We start from the raw sequence: 13,433 nt of genomic DNA, 5'->3' as shown, positions 1-13,433 counted from the left end.
AGTTTGAAGTAAGGTTATATTTAGTGAACAAACAATACGAGGAACTACATCGCGATGGAAACGTACCAATTGCAGGACCTCCTTCAAATTTGTGAGGAGATGGGCATTTCCTCCGGCTCCCACAAAAAAAAAAAAAGAAACAAGGAAAGCAATTCTCGACGTGACGCAGCAAGAGGACGTGATGGTCGAGGAAGCTTACAAGGCTTGGGAGACGATTGGATTGGAAAAAACTTCAATAAAAGTCCTGCAGGACGCACGTCAGCGCGCAGTGGGCGTCTCCCACGCAGGGACTGACAGGGAGTACCTGGCGGCCGCTGCGCGAGCCTGCTGGACGGCCCATTGCTGGTCTTCTAGGAGTGGGCTTCGTATCGTCTTCTCCCACTTGTCGGAGGTAGAGTCGGGCGGAGCGTTTCTGCACTCCCAGAGCACGTGTGCGAGTGTCGCCGTGACCCCGCACGAGGGGCACGCATCGTCTGGGTAGACGTCCGGGTGGATGATGTGTAAGGTGGCGGGGTTGGGACAGGTATCTGTCTGTAATAAGCGTAGCGTTAGCGCCTGCGGCCTGTTTTGTTTGGGGTGCGCGGGCGGAAAGAGACGTCGTTCCAAGTAAAAGTGTTTGGTTATTTCATTGTAGGTTACTGGGGCGTCCCTATTCGCCTCCAACTCATCGAGACGTGGTTGCCCGGGGGTGACGGCGCGGTCGGTAAGCGCGCGCGCAGCGTCGTGGGCTGTCTCGTTGAGGTTGGGCGGGGCGTCCGGGATCCGACCCAGGTTGGCGGGAAACCAGATGACGGTGTGGTGTTTGAGGGTGCTTGGATCAGCGCCGCGGAGGATGCGTAACGCCTTGACGGAGACGACTCCTCTCTCGAACACTTTGATGGCCGGTCTCGAGTCGCTGAATATTGTCGTTCGCTTATCGTCGAGCATTGCCAGGGCCATGGCCACTTGCTCCGCCACCTCGGGATCGCGTGTGCGTACTGTTGAGACGTTTACAGTCCGTTGCAAGGATGAGACCGCTACCGCGGCGAAGGCTCGGTTGCATCGGTAGGCGGCGGCGTCCACGAAACCGACGTCGTCTGCTTTCTTGTTTATTCGTTTGAGGAACGCGGTGGCCCGGGCTAGGCGCCTGCCTCCATTGTGTTCCGGTTGGACGTTTCGCGGAATGGGTGCGATCGTGATCAGGTCGCGGAGCTCGCGGGGAACCGGCGTAAGCTCCGGTGGATCCTGGGTGTTCGGTGGGAAGTACCCGAGCTCGCGCAAGATGTGACGGCCGGTCTTCGTCATCGTCAGTCGTATCATCTGCGCTCTCTCCTGAGCCTCAGCGATCTCTTCGAGGGTATTGTGCACCCCGAGCTCGAGGAGTCGATACGTCGGCGTCGTGACCGGGAGCCCAAGGGCCCGCTTCACTGCCTTTCGGATGAGTGTATTGAGCTTGTCACGCTCCGATTGTTTCCACTTATGCGTTGCTGTTGGGAGACGATTGTTGAGCAAAAGTTGGAGGCAAGTTAACGCGCGAGGCGTGAGAAAAAGCCAACGCGAAAGCTCGATCAACAAATTCGAGCATAAATACGAATAGCACGATACCATCTCCACATTATCAGGGTAGACGAGAATAACGTTTACTTTTCTTGCTGACTTTCGAAACTTTGCGAAGAACGAGCTAACCGCCACTCTGGTCCGAGGGGATTTGGAACGCCTGGTTGATGAGGTGGATTGCGGCTGCGACGAGGCTAAGACGGCTTTGTTGAGGTGTTCTGATGTTTTAGGTCAGGCAGAATACGAAAGCCAGAGAGGAATTCCGCTCCCTTTTGATGGCAGCGATAAAGTCAGGCCAGTTGAGAAGAGACATCTCGGCGAGCCTACTAGCTCAGATTGCGTCGGCGGCAGTAGTGCTCTGTAAAACGTACGGACATCTAGCGACGAGCATAGGCTGGTTTTGCCACCAGGACAAACGACGAAGGCGCCAGCTGAGAATGTCGGACGCTGGCTCGGATACGGGCCGGGTCACGTGCGCCAACAAACTGCCCAGACGTCAGCAGTAAATGCCCGAAAACCTCGAAAAGGCGGGATGGGATAAATCCGAAGCTTAGGCGGTTGCTAAAATCTAGAATAGGCATGTCGCACGCCGGGAAAGAAAACACAGAAATTCAGACGCCACAAATGCCGCCTTTTCTCAGCGTTGTCAGGGCACCGTAAGCGAAGGAACATGGCGAAGCATCGGGCTAAAGGAACATGGCGAAGCAACGACACTAGAAAAACTGCTACGATATCCGCTTTCTTCCTTGGGGGAAAGAAAGACGACTTTCAAGCTGACAAAGAGCACGTGTACGCGGTTCCTTCAATGCACCGCTCTCCCAGTGTTTGGAAGCCACGAATCGAAACTCACAGCCACTATAGGTGCTTCAGGTAAATCAGCTTTCTTATTCTGTCGCCATAGGACAAGGCGTAGACCCGAGAATAGGACATCCCCTCAAACGCGTCCAATAGGATGCGTTTGCGAACACTGAGTGATTAGGAACATGGTACTTTGAAAGCGCATTGTGTTATTTGTCATTTTAGTATTCGTTTTAACGCGATAGCGTTAAGGAGCGCGTGTCGCAGAAAACCCGGTGTCGTCGGCGTCGGTGTCGGCGTCGGCGTCCGCGGCGTTGGCCGTGAGCGATAAATCACGGCAGGCACTTCATAAATAAAAAGCAACTTCCAAGATGGGCTGGGTGGGAATCGAACCAGGGTCTCCGGAGTGTGAGACGGAGACGTTACCACTCAGCCACGAGTTTTTTTTTTCTTTATTACACTCAGCCACGAGTTCGATGCTTCAAAGCTGTACAAAAGCGCCTCTAGTGAACGCGGTGTTGCCTTAGAAACGAGCTGTTTCTAAGGCTCAGGCGTGCGTCGCTTGCTCAGGCGCACATTTCGTTGTCGCGCCGAACGCTGCGTTGCTCGACGCTCACCGCGTCCGATGCGGGGCGCGTAGTCGCTGCGCCGTAGCCCATTGTCTTACACCCCTTGGCGGGTCGACGGGAACGCTGTCGCGTTCCACTCTTGAAGGCGAAGCTTAAGCGTCCTCGTTTTCTTTTAGTCTTCTCTGCGATAAACTAGTGTCACGTATTGAGCGTCTGAGATGGTTGAGATGTAAAGAAGAGCGCATAGTGTGAAGCTGTAGGTCTTTTTCTGTTCACGAGACAGAGACACTTCTTTTTGTTATTTATTCCCTACTGAAATCTTATTGCGGAACGCTCGAGTACAGAAAGCATCAGTGTTTACGTTTGTTTGTTGCTTTTACGTATATGTTGGCTAGGAAAAGCCGAAATGTTTGATTATGACTTGTTTTATGTATTGTGCGCGTTAGTTGCATCCATCAGTGTAGTATTTTAGTCCCCTTGTTTTTTATGCTAGCGTGAGTCTCAGTATTCGTTTCTTCACTTGTTAGGACGCTTGCGAAATGGCACCCGAGCGCACAGATCAGAAGCGCTCAGCCTTTGCGCCTAAGGCTTTAGGGGGCGAAACTAACCCCCGTATTCAGATATGCATCTTAACTCGAAGCCCATGCTTGACTTGATATAAAAGACGCCTAGTGAGAACGCGCCCAAGACGCTCATTGCGTTTCCTTTGGTGCGTTCACGACAGGCGCCGTTTAAATCGAGTCAAGCGCGGGATTCAAGTTAAGATGCGTTTCCGAATACGGGGTTAAGTCATCTTCGGCAACATTCGTTCCTTCCAACCCGCCGGCGTTACAGTCGAGGATCGCTTGGGGAAGCAATTCCGAATCGACTGGCCCTGGTCGCGCGATGACAATTGAGGAAAGATCCGCATCTGGAACTTGCTCGCGAGTACGCGTCTCGGTTTGTTCGGAAATCTTTTATTTCGTGTTTTGTTCAGCTAGCCAGATCCGTGAAAACGCCTTGTTCATTCCTTTTGGTCAGGCGGTTTGGAGAAAAATTCGCAGCGTGCTTGGTTTGGCCGGAGTGGTTTGGCGTTGTTGATTCTCGGTCGTTCCAGTGAGCCTTCTCAGGGCCGAGTAGCATGAAAGACCACCTTGAATCTTCAAGACTTCTCCTCGTAACGAGAAGGAATGCGACGCGGGTGGCATCAGCACCAGCTCCGCCTCGTTCCTTCCAGCGATGGGATCGCCAAGGGCATTTAAGGCGGAACCCTCGCGTTGTTAGAAGAGGGAGTCGCCACCAGGGTGCGCTCTTGGCGCTACACGTACGCTATTTCCCGCTATCTTTGTACATATTGCATATAACTTTTCATTTCCTATTCGTCTGCTCCAAGAGTCCGTCTCTCGGCCTCCAGCCCGAAGTCACAACAATATACACAATTATATGAAACACAACCGCGACGGTGACAAAACCATCTGGAATGTGCATATAATTGCCTATCGCAATAACAAGGTTTTCCAGTTACTTTTTGTCATAAAGAAATGGAACTGTGCAGAAGATGTTGGGATTTCCTTTTGTTTTCCAAGCTTCTATGCATCGTTATGTACCATCGGAACATGTCGTGTTCTCGGAGACATATCGAAGCGGATGTGTCGGGCCTACGCCCGGTGGCCTACTTCCTGCCTAGGAATTCTGGTTTAGGCATGACCATTTCCTTTGCCAATGTGGAATCTTTCGCGTCCAAGCTCTGGTCATCTGAAAATTATGCCGTATCTGATTCCTATTGCATCGGAAACTGATACAACGTATAAGAGCTCATATTTGGGGGACTTCTTGCCGAATGCTAGTCGCTAATCCAGACTGTTTTGTCAACTTGTGAGTGAGTACGCCTCGACAGGTGAAATATTGTGCTTCATATGTTGGGAGTGCAAATCTCAAGCATGTGTGATTTGTATTGGCTAATAGACGTTTGCACGCATTGCGTTCCCGTAGGCTGTTTTGCTGAGAATGTCTGATGAAAGCAGGCGCGTACTCTGACCTGGCTGCGCCTGGGTATGCTTACTGTCGAGTTTTGCCTGGCAGGAAGGCAACCTTTCGCGCCGTTTGGCGTAGCGCATGGGCTACTCTGCCGCAAGGAAAACCGAAACTATGGAAATTTATAGAAACGTATTTCGCTTTGCTTTGCTGAATTGCCAAAATATTGAGCACATTAGCGAGCCTTGCCTACAGGCACCCGCATCTGCCTAAATCAACGTAGGTCCACGCCATAATCACCGTCTTTTCCATCTGCGAGCAAGTTGCGAGTCTGCTTTACAGTATGCATCTTATCGAGCTGTGCCATGTCTTTTCACCTACGTCAACGTTGTTCCACTCATTGGCGATGGAGGCTTTAAACAGACTATGCCGTGGCGGCAACATTATGCGTTGATAACTTCGTAACTATTGAAGAGGGAGAAAAGGCTTCGAAATGGTACTTTTCCGTAGCCTCCCGGATGGTTGCGTCAGCGTCACAGCCCATACGAAATTTAAAAAGTACACTTTATTACACGACGATCACTGAGAACGCAGAGCCTGTAAAGTGACACTAGGATTGACGGGCAGATTTTGGCTGACAGCACACAACCATGCAGGCCTGGTGTCAAATAACACAAATAGAAATAGTGACACGCATACCGGAATTTGCTGGTTCGAACTACCCGAGTTGCCGTTTTATAACCAAGAGGTGACGTAAAAATCAAACGTATTAACAGGACATAAATTTGACTAAATTATCTGACAGCCATTGAATATTAATCACAACGTATGAGCTTTGTTGCATCCTACCACTGTGCGTTCCAGGCGGCATGCCTGCCGATAAATGAGGCAAGATAAAGGTTTTGCAAATTAATTTTAAGCTAAGGAGGTGTCGTGCGTGACAAATCTCTATATTGTGCGATACATTCTATTTTGGAACGTAAAACCTTCTTCACGGTGTCACTTCAAAAGAACTCGAGTCTCCTGGCTTTTACTGCTAAGGGAGCTTTCCATAGGATAACAACCGTGGTCCCAGACGCGCTCAACGGCGTCAGCTCGCTTCCTGCTGTTGAAAACAAGTGGTTATCTCCCTACAACGTTTTGCGAACAGAAGAATGAATAAAGGACGCGCGCCACCGTCTTCTAGATTCCTTGTTAAAGCAGAAAGCCGCTCATTCAGCTGCACTCGGCGCGCACAGCTTTCGCAGTTAACGAGGTCTCAAGATCGATGGCGCAAGCTTTCCCCGCTTTCCTAACTAGCACCCCTGGTTATTCTACCGCCCCGCCTGATGGAATCTATCTGTGCTAACGCTATATCTTTTCGCAAGCATTTGCTTTTTTTTTTCGTGCAAGATATAAGGTCGGTCGCATTGGACGAATGAAAACAAGAAGCAAAAGGTGAGGGACAACATATACATATAAGACAGATACAATAAAAAATAAGAGAGACAGGGAGTTATAATCGAGCCAGTGCTTTCGAGAGCAGCGATGCACATAAGGCAAGAAAGTGCGCTATACTGCGTGAGGGCGCGAAGCATAAAATACTACGGATAACTACAGATAAGAGAAAATATCCTGAACTTCGGAACGGTGAGCAAAAGCCTGCGCTGGCAGCGTCAATCCCGTAAGGCACAAAGAAACCCACGAAACAACACAAGCAAGAAAAATAAATTTGAAAATACAGTTAAGCGGGATCGTGTGAAAGGGATAATCTAGTTGCTAGGTTTCCAAAACTTAGGAAATCTTGTTACCCCATTCTTCGATGCCTTTATCGCCTTCGCAGTACCAGCCGATCGCCTTTTCCGTTTCTGTAAAGGGTGCTTTGCCGCGGGCACGTAGGCAGTGCCAAGAAGCTTCCTCTGAGGTGGAAAAAGAAGCTGGCACACAAGCGCGTTGCACGGAAGTGAAAACATCCGCGCTAGCTGAAAAGGAAGAAGGCGCCGTGGGAATCGAAGCAGTCGGGTTGCTGGAGGCGGGCTGCCGAAGCACCAGGGACGCAGGGTGCAGCCGCAGGGGGTGAGCGTGTCAAACGACAAGTGCAGTAATTGAATGGAATGCTGCTTGCAAAAGATGGTCAAGTAGTTTCGAAATGAGCTAGTTGGCGTGTATTCACGCCCATGAGAACGCGAAAATACACGCGGACGACTTATGGAAAGGATAGAAGTGGCGGCCATCAAGTTGAGCGAACTGCTCGGGAAAAGTTGCCCGATCCATGTGGCAATATACTGAAGCCATTATAGGAACAGCCCCCTACGGGAGTAGGTTGCAGCCAGTACATGCTGCATTTAAAGAGTTTTCGTGCTGCGGGGTTTTGCTGAAATTCTCGAATGCATCGACGGTGTCGAAATGTCGCCGTTGTTGACATGTTCTATGTATCTTTTTGTTGTTTTCATTCTCCATTCCTGTAATAGCCCGATGAGGGCTGACAGTATCAATGAAGGAATGAATGAATGAATGAATGAATGAATGAATGAATGAATGAATGAATGAATGAATGAATGAATGAATGAATGTCGTCGTCGTCGTCGTCATGGTGGTTGTTGTCGTGGTGATCGCTGCATTCGTTGCTGATGTCGACATTTTCTTTTATGTTGAAGATGGCTGACGACACTTTCTTTGGGGGAGGTCTCGAGAAGCTTTCTTTGCTAGTTCTGATTTCGAACGCGCAACGGCCGACAGTGTCAGCCGCCTTATTGCCCGCTAAGACTACTCGCGAAGGCCGCCATTGGATGTTCGTCAGACGCGAATGATGATATCGCGAAACACGGGTATTTTTCTCTGACTCGGCTATGACGACAAGCGCACCTTCTGCAGTGAACTCTGGTGTGTCAACGATGGTGTCACGAAATGCGTGCACTTCAGTTCATCAGTGAAGTGACTTCACCTCTCCATGCTATTGCATAGGTGAACCAATGCAGTGGCATGGAGAGGCGACCTCGCTTCACACACAAACGGGAAGGCACGCGCCAGGCGACATCGTGTGAGAGTCGTGGTCTACCTTTCTCGTGTACTCGTAGTTATTTGACGCGAGGACCAATAAAAACCAGCGGGAAATATTCTCATACCTTTTCTTTAGTAAGTGTTGATTTCCATTGGCCGGCCGCGTTCTGCGAGTATCACGTACGACATCGCAATTTGTTTAGAACTGTTCTTACGAGTACTTGGCACGCGAGGACCTTGGTTGTGAGCGCGGGTCCTGCAGAAAACGTTCGTTGACCTTCCACGTCGAGCAATGAGGCTAAGCACGAAATATATATTTATTGCGTCAACATTAACGTACACGTAATCTTTTGAGTGACTATACGATACAAGTGTCTTGATTATCACACACTTTGTCATCATCAACATCCACTGCTGAACGCGATAAAGATGCGCCAAATTGAGGCGGCAGGAATGGGAAAGTTCATACTTTATCATTTCCGTTGCGCCGCATGCTATGTGTTCGAACAACTGCGGACGCTGATGGGGGGTAATCGAGACAATACAGCACACGAGAAGCAAATTGGGCAGTATTCCCGTTCGGGCACTTTCCAGGATACTCTTTACCACAGGGAGCATTTGCTTGACGTCACCACGCACGAAATTTTGTTGTTCTAATCGCAGCGTCCACGTTCCTGCTGCAGATTAGCCAATAGAAATAAAGCGCAGCTTTCCACCGCGATGGCTGCACAAAGGTGCGGTGTCCTCGATCACGGCACCGCTTACCCGTTGTCGTGGGATGTGACGTGAAGAGCGAGACGACGTCACGCTGGAGCGGAAGTCGTTCCGCCCGCTGTTTTGACGAATCATCATCATCATCATCATCATCATCATCGTCGTCGTCGTCGTCGTAATCATTGTCATCGTCGTCACGCTGGAGCGAAAGTTGTTGCGCCCGCTGGTTTGACGAATCATCATCATCATCATCATCGTTGTCGTCATCATCATCATCCTGGTTACACCCACTGCAGGGCAAATGCCTCTCCCATACTTCTCCAACTATTTGGCTCCAACTATTTGATTTGACGAATCAGCGTGCCCTGAAAGTGATATACCGAAAAGTTGCCCACCGAGAATACCGCTCCGGGATTTGAGTTATACATTGCGTCCCCCTTCCGGGACGCATCAAATCTGGAGAAGAGAAAGAAGAAGAAAGTGAACGCGGTGACACGAGTAGATTGAAATGCAGGTCACGTTGTGCGCGACAGTGGGCTCTCAAATGGCGTGTGTGCGTATTCGGAGGAGAAGAGTGCGCGTTTTGTCGAACGCATTAACTTGGCGCACTCACTGCGTGCGCGTTCAGTGCGCGATTATCACAACACAGCGTCGGTCTCCAAAAATTTGAGTCCTTTGGTGATTTCACGTATGCGTCAAAAGTTCGTAGACGGAACGCAAGGAGGTCCCTTCCCGGTTCCCGTGTTCAGGCTAAATGTTTTTTTTCTTCCACAAGATTTCAGACCACGTCTACATAACGTAATACAATGCAATTCTATATGGCATTAAAACTTACTAATTTTCCTTCAGAGTGAAGCCAAGGATGGGTGCATCTACGGAAATACAGTCTTCAGTATCAGCAATGCAATCAATATCGGCTATCTAGTGTTCTCCTTCTTTCTTTTACCTCATAGCTTGCTGCGTTGAGCTGGTCTTTTCTCCCCTGTCATCTGCGATAGAGGATAATGCATGCATGTAGCCTGGCTAAGCACTGTGTTTTTTATAGAGAACTTTTTCTTTTGTGACTTACAGTGGCCCAAAACAGCTTACTCAGAAAAGCTTTAACTAAATAATAAGAATGTACTCCATACTTCACAATGAAGCATCGAACGAGCCTTTTTTCTTCGTTACCAAACCATACCTTCTGCGTGCAAGTTTGAGCGACTTTAGAGAAGGGAAAATCCGAACAGTTTATCAGTGGACTTTCTTCCGATGTGGTTGACGTCTAAGCGGCTGATGGGAATCCATACCGTTCTCCTGAAACACAAATCCCGCTGGTGTCGCTTATCTACGCTACTGGCAGCACATAAGCCACACTCACTCTACGCACACCATCTTGGGTGTAATTTCATCCCGCAACGACGATCATCATCAATCCTGTGCAAATCTCCTTTCTTTAACGTTGTGCGCCTTAATATCTGCAGCGTCATGAACGCTTTCTTAGACATAGATGGCGTTCGTGACAAGCAAATACCTTCTGCGCAGCAACAAAGTAACCGCAAACATGAATGATGACGACTGTCGTCTGCGTGAGCAAAATTACACCCTCGAGGGTGTTCACTGCATTCTTCACTTCATGCGGTTGCCCCCGTTGCGCACGCTTCGTCCTTGTATAGTAACAGCGTGTTGTGGTCCTTTGTATGCAACGCTCCTGGCACAATAGCCGCTTCTCTCTTGGGTCTTTTCGATGTGTTTTGCGCAAAGGCGGTACTTCTTATGCCATATACAATCTAATCACGCTATCACCAGGGAAATGTGATGTCCGTGTTGTTTTCATAGAAACGCGTTTCTTTTCCTGAACGATCGAGCATGACAACGAGCTGTATGGCCCCGCAAGCATTTTCGGCCTTATCGGCTCCATTGTGTCTCCTTGGATGCGCTGGCGGCAACCGTGAAATGGGGCCCAGGTCTCTTACATTCTTCTTATACAGGATTACTAAAGAAAGCGGTCTAACGTGATTGCCCTGTCTTCGATGCATTGTATTGCGGAAAGATTGCTTTTCTTTTTAATCTTGCTTCCTAAATTACGGTCACCCTAACTCAGTTTCTCAAGCCATCAATGCCGAGGGCGCTATTTAAAAGAAAAATGGCGTTCTTTTGTTTTACTAGGTTTGCAACATTCGGCTCGGGCAATGCGTTGCAGTGGCTCCTTATGCTCGAAAAGACTCGACGCCATATAAAAATATTTCGGGCCGAACCATTCATATGGTGACGGATTGGCCAGTGAGGCTGTCGATCGCAGACCGAACAACTACGGCCACGCGTCCAGAAACAATCTCTTGAATTTGGATCTCGCCTCGGTGAAACTACGAGGAGGCGGTAACTCACGCTTCTGCCGCTTGGACGCAGACTAGAACGACCTAGCTCGACGCTTACGAGGTGCCTCCACTGCGCGATCTTCGTCGGTAGCTCGTGCTCGACGTCGTCGACGATCAGGCTCTCGCATCTGTTCTCGCCGACGTTTCTTCGGAGGGAAACTCGTGGGGCGCATTCCTCGCTCTCGCACGGGCACGTTGTCGTCGATTGTAGTAGGCGACTCTGCTGACGACGCCTCTCCTCTTACTCGTCTTTTTTTCTTCGGCCGTGCGCGCCAATGCGTGGCCTTCCCACTTTTCCCAGTTTTGTCGGAGTTGCCACTGTAGCAGTGGTCTGCATCTGCAATGCACAATCCGGTTCCTACACGCCACGGCGACTGCCGCGGTCCACACCCACGTCTTATCCCGCCACGTCTGCCGCGCCGTTGTATTCGGGGCAGACGACAGCAGACGCAGCCAATAGCAATGGCGCCCAGCGTGGGTGCACTCCCCCACTCCGCAGCTGCGGCGCGACTGCCGCGCCGTCGTATTCGGGGCAGACGACAGCAGACGCAGCCAATAGCAATGCCGCCCAGCGTGGGTGCACTCCCCCACTCCGCAGCTGCGGCGCGACTGCCGCGCCGTCGTATTCGGGACAGACGACAGCAGACGCAGCCAATAGCAATGCCGCCCAGCGTGGGTGCACGCCAGCCCCCCCCCCCCCCCTCCGCAGCGGCGGCGCGCGGTGAAATCCCGTGTCCTTTCTTTCTTCTCTGCCGTACTATCGTTCGTTCTGCGCTATTCGGAGCTTGCGCCGCCATCTTTTTTGCTCACTTTGCGGACGTTAGCCACCCCCTACGAATGAGTGAGTGAGTGAGTGAATAAACTTTTATTCGGTCCAGCAAAGCGCGATAAAACGCGCACCCGGCTAATCCCACGACGGGACTGACAGATCTAGTCTGCCAGCCCGATCGCGGGCGCGCTGGACGGCCAGGATTTGATCCTCAAAGACAGGACTTCGCAGGAGCGCGTCCCACTCTTCCTTGGTGAACTTCGGGCCCAGCGACCCGCACTCCCAGAGCATATGAGGCAACGTAGCTACCTCACCACAGGCCACGCAAGAACAATTTGGATAAATCTCTGGATATATGCTATTAAGGGACGCCGGATTTGGGTACGAGTTCGTTTGCAGAAGTCTTAGTGTGACCGCCTGCGGCCTGCTTAGCTTGGAGTGAGGCGGGGGGAAAACCCTTCTCTCTAAGTAAAAGAATTTCGTGATTTCGTTGTGTGTGAGAGGAGCGTCTCTGTGTCCGGGGAGAGAGTCGCCCGATCCGAGGACAGTGCGGTCGGTAAAGCCACGCGCAGCCTCGTGGGCAGACTCGTTGAGGTTCAGAGGAACCCCCTCAATCGCCCCGACGTGTGCAGGGAACCAAAGGATCGAGTGCATGGAGGTGTTGCCCTGTTTGGCGCCTTTCAGAATTTGAACTACCTGCCGGGCTACCCGGCCTTTCTGGAATGCCCTGATGGCGGCTTTCGAATCGCTATACACCCTGTCTCTCCGACCGTCTTGCATGGCGAGTGCAATGGCCACTTGCTCGGCCACCTCTGGGTTCGTCGTCCGGACGGAAGCACAGTTGATGACTTTGCCCAGCGTGTCAATGACGGAAACCGCAAAAGCCTTGCCGTCTCGGTATGCAGCTGCGTCCACGAAGCTTGCTGCGATATTGTCTTTGTTTATTTGCCTTAGTATATTAAATGCTCTTGCCTTGCGACGACCTGCGTTGTGAACGGGATGAACGTTGCGGGGCAAAGGGGCGACCACGATCTTCTCCCCTATTTCTCTGGGGATTTGGGTGTCTTCAGCCAAGTTCTTGGTTGGTGCGTGTCCGATCTCCTCGAGGATACGCCTGCCGGCTGGCGTGGTGGACAGCCGAGTTAGCTGGGCCCGTTCCTGAGCCTCGGCCATCTCCTCCATGGTGTTGTGTATGCCGAGCCGAAGGAGGTCCTCTGTATGCGTTCTGACGGGCAGCCCGAGGGCTCTCTTGAAGAATTTTCTAATGAGGGCATTAAGCTTTACCACGATACGTTTCATTCATAAAAGTCTGTCAGATATACAGCTTTGCTTTAAAAATAACCTAACTAGAAATTCATGAGAAGAATTCCTAATGGACAGGAAATGACAGGACGAAAAAGTCCTGTTTCGTCGCTTCTTCATGTAGTTTTAAGAGTTTTACACCATATTAATCAGAACATCTTAAACAATAACATTTGAACCAGCCTGGTGTCAAGTACCTAAATGTCACCGTGGCTGTATGAGGTTGTTCTTTCTATTTTGTTTCTCATAGTTACTAATGCAACAAAAACTAAATAATCTGTTACTAGATCTTGGAACAATGTAAATATTTAGCAGGCTTGAAGACAATTTCAGGTAACCTCTAGCTTTATCGATGTATTCGCAGTTTCGTTTGCGTTTCAGATTACGCGTAGCGCTACGTTAGGAATAGAATTTGCGCTATGTGTCAGCAGAGTTTATTTCGATGAACGGTTTGTA

The sequence above is a fragment of the Dermacentor variabilis genome, chromosome 8, assembly GCF_050947875.1.
Source record: "Dermacentor variabilis isolate Ectoservices chromosome 8, ASM5094787v1, whole genome shotgun sequence".
NCBI classification, from domain to species: Eukaryota; Metazoa; Arthropoda; class Arachnida; order Ixodida; family Ixodidae; genus Dermacentor; species Dermacentor variabilis.
Note: the sequence above shows the minus strand (reverse complement) of the source record.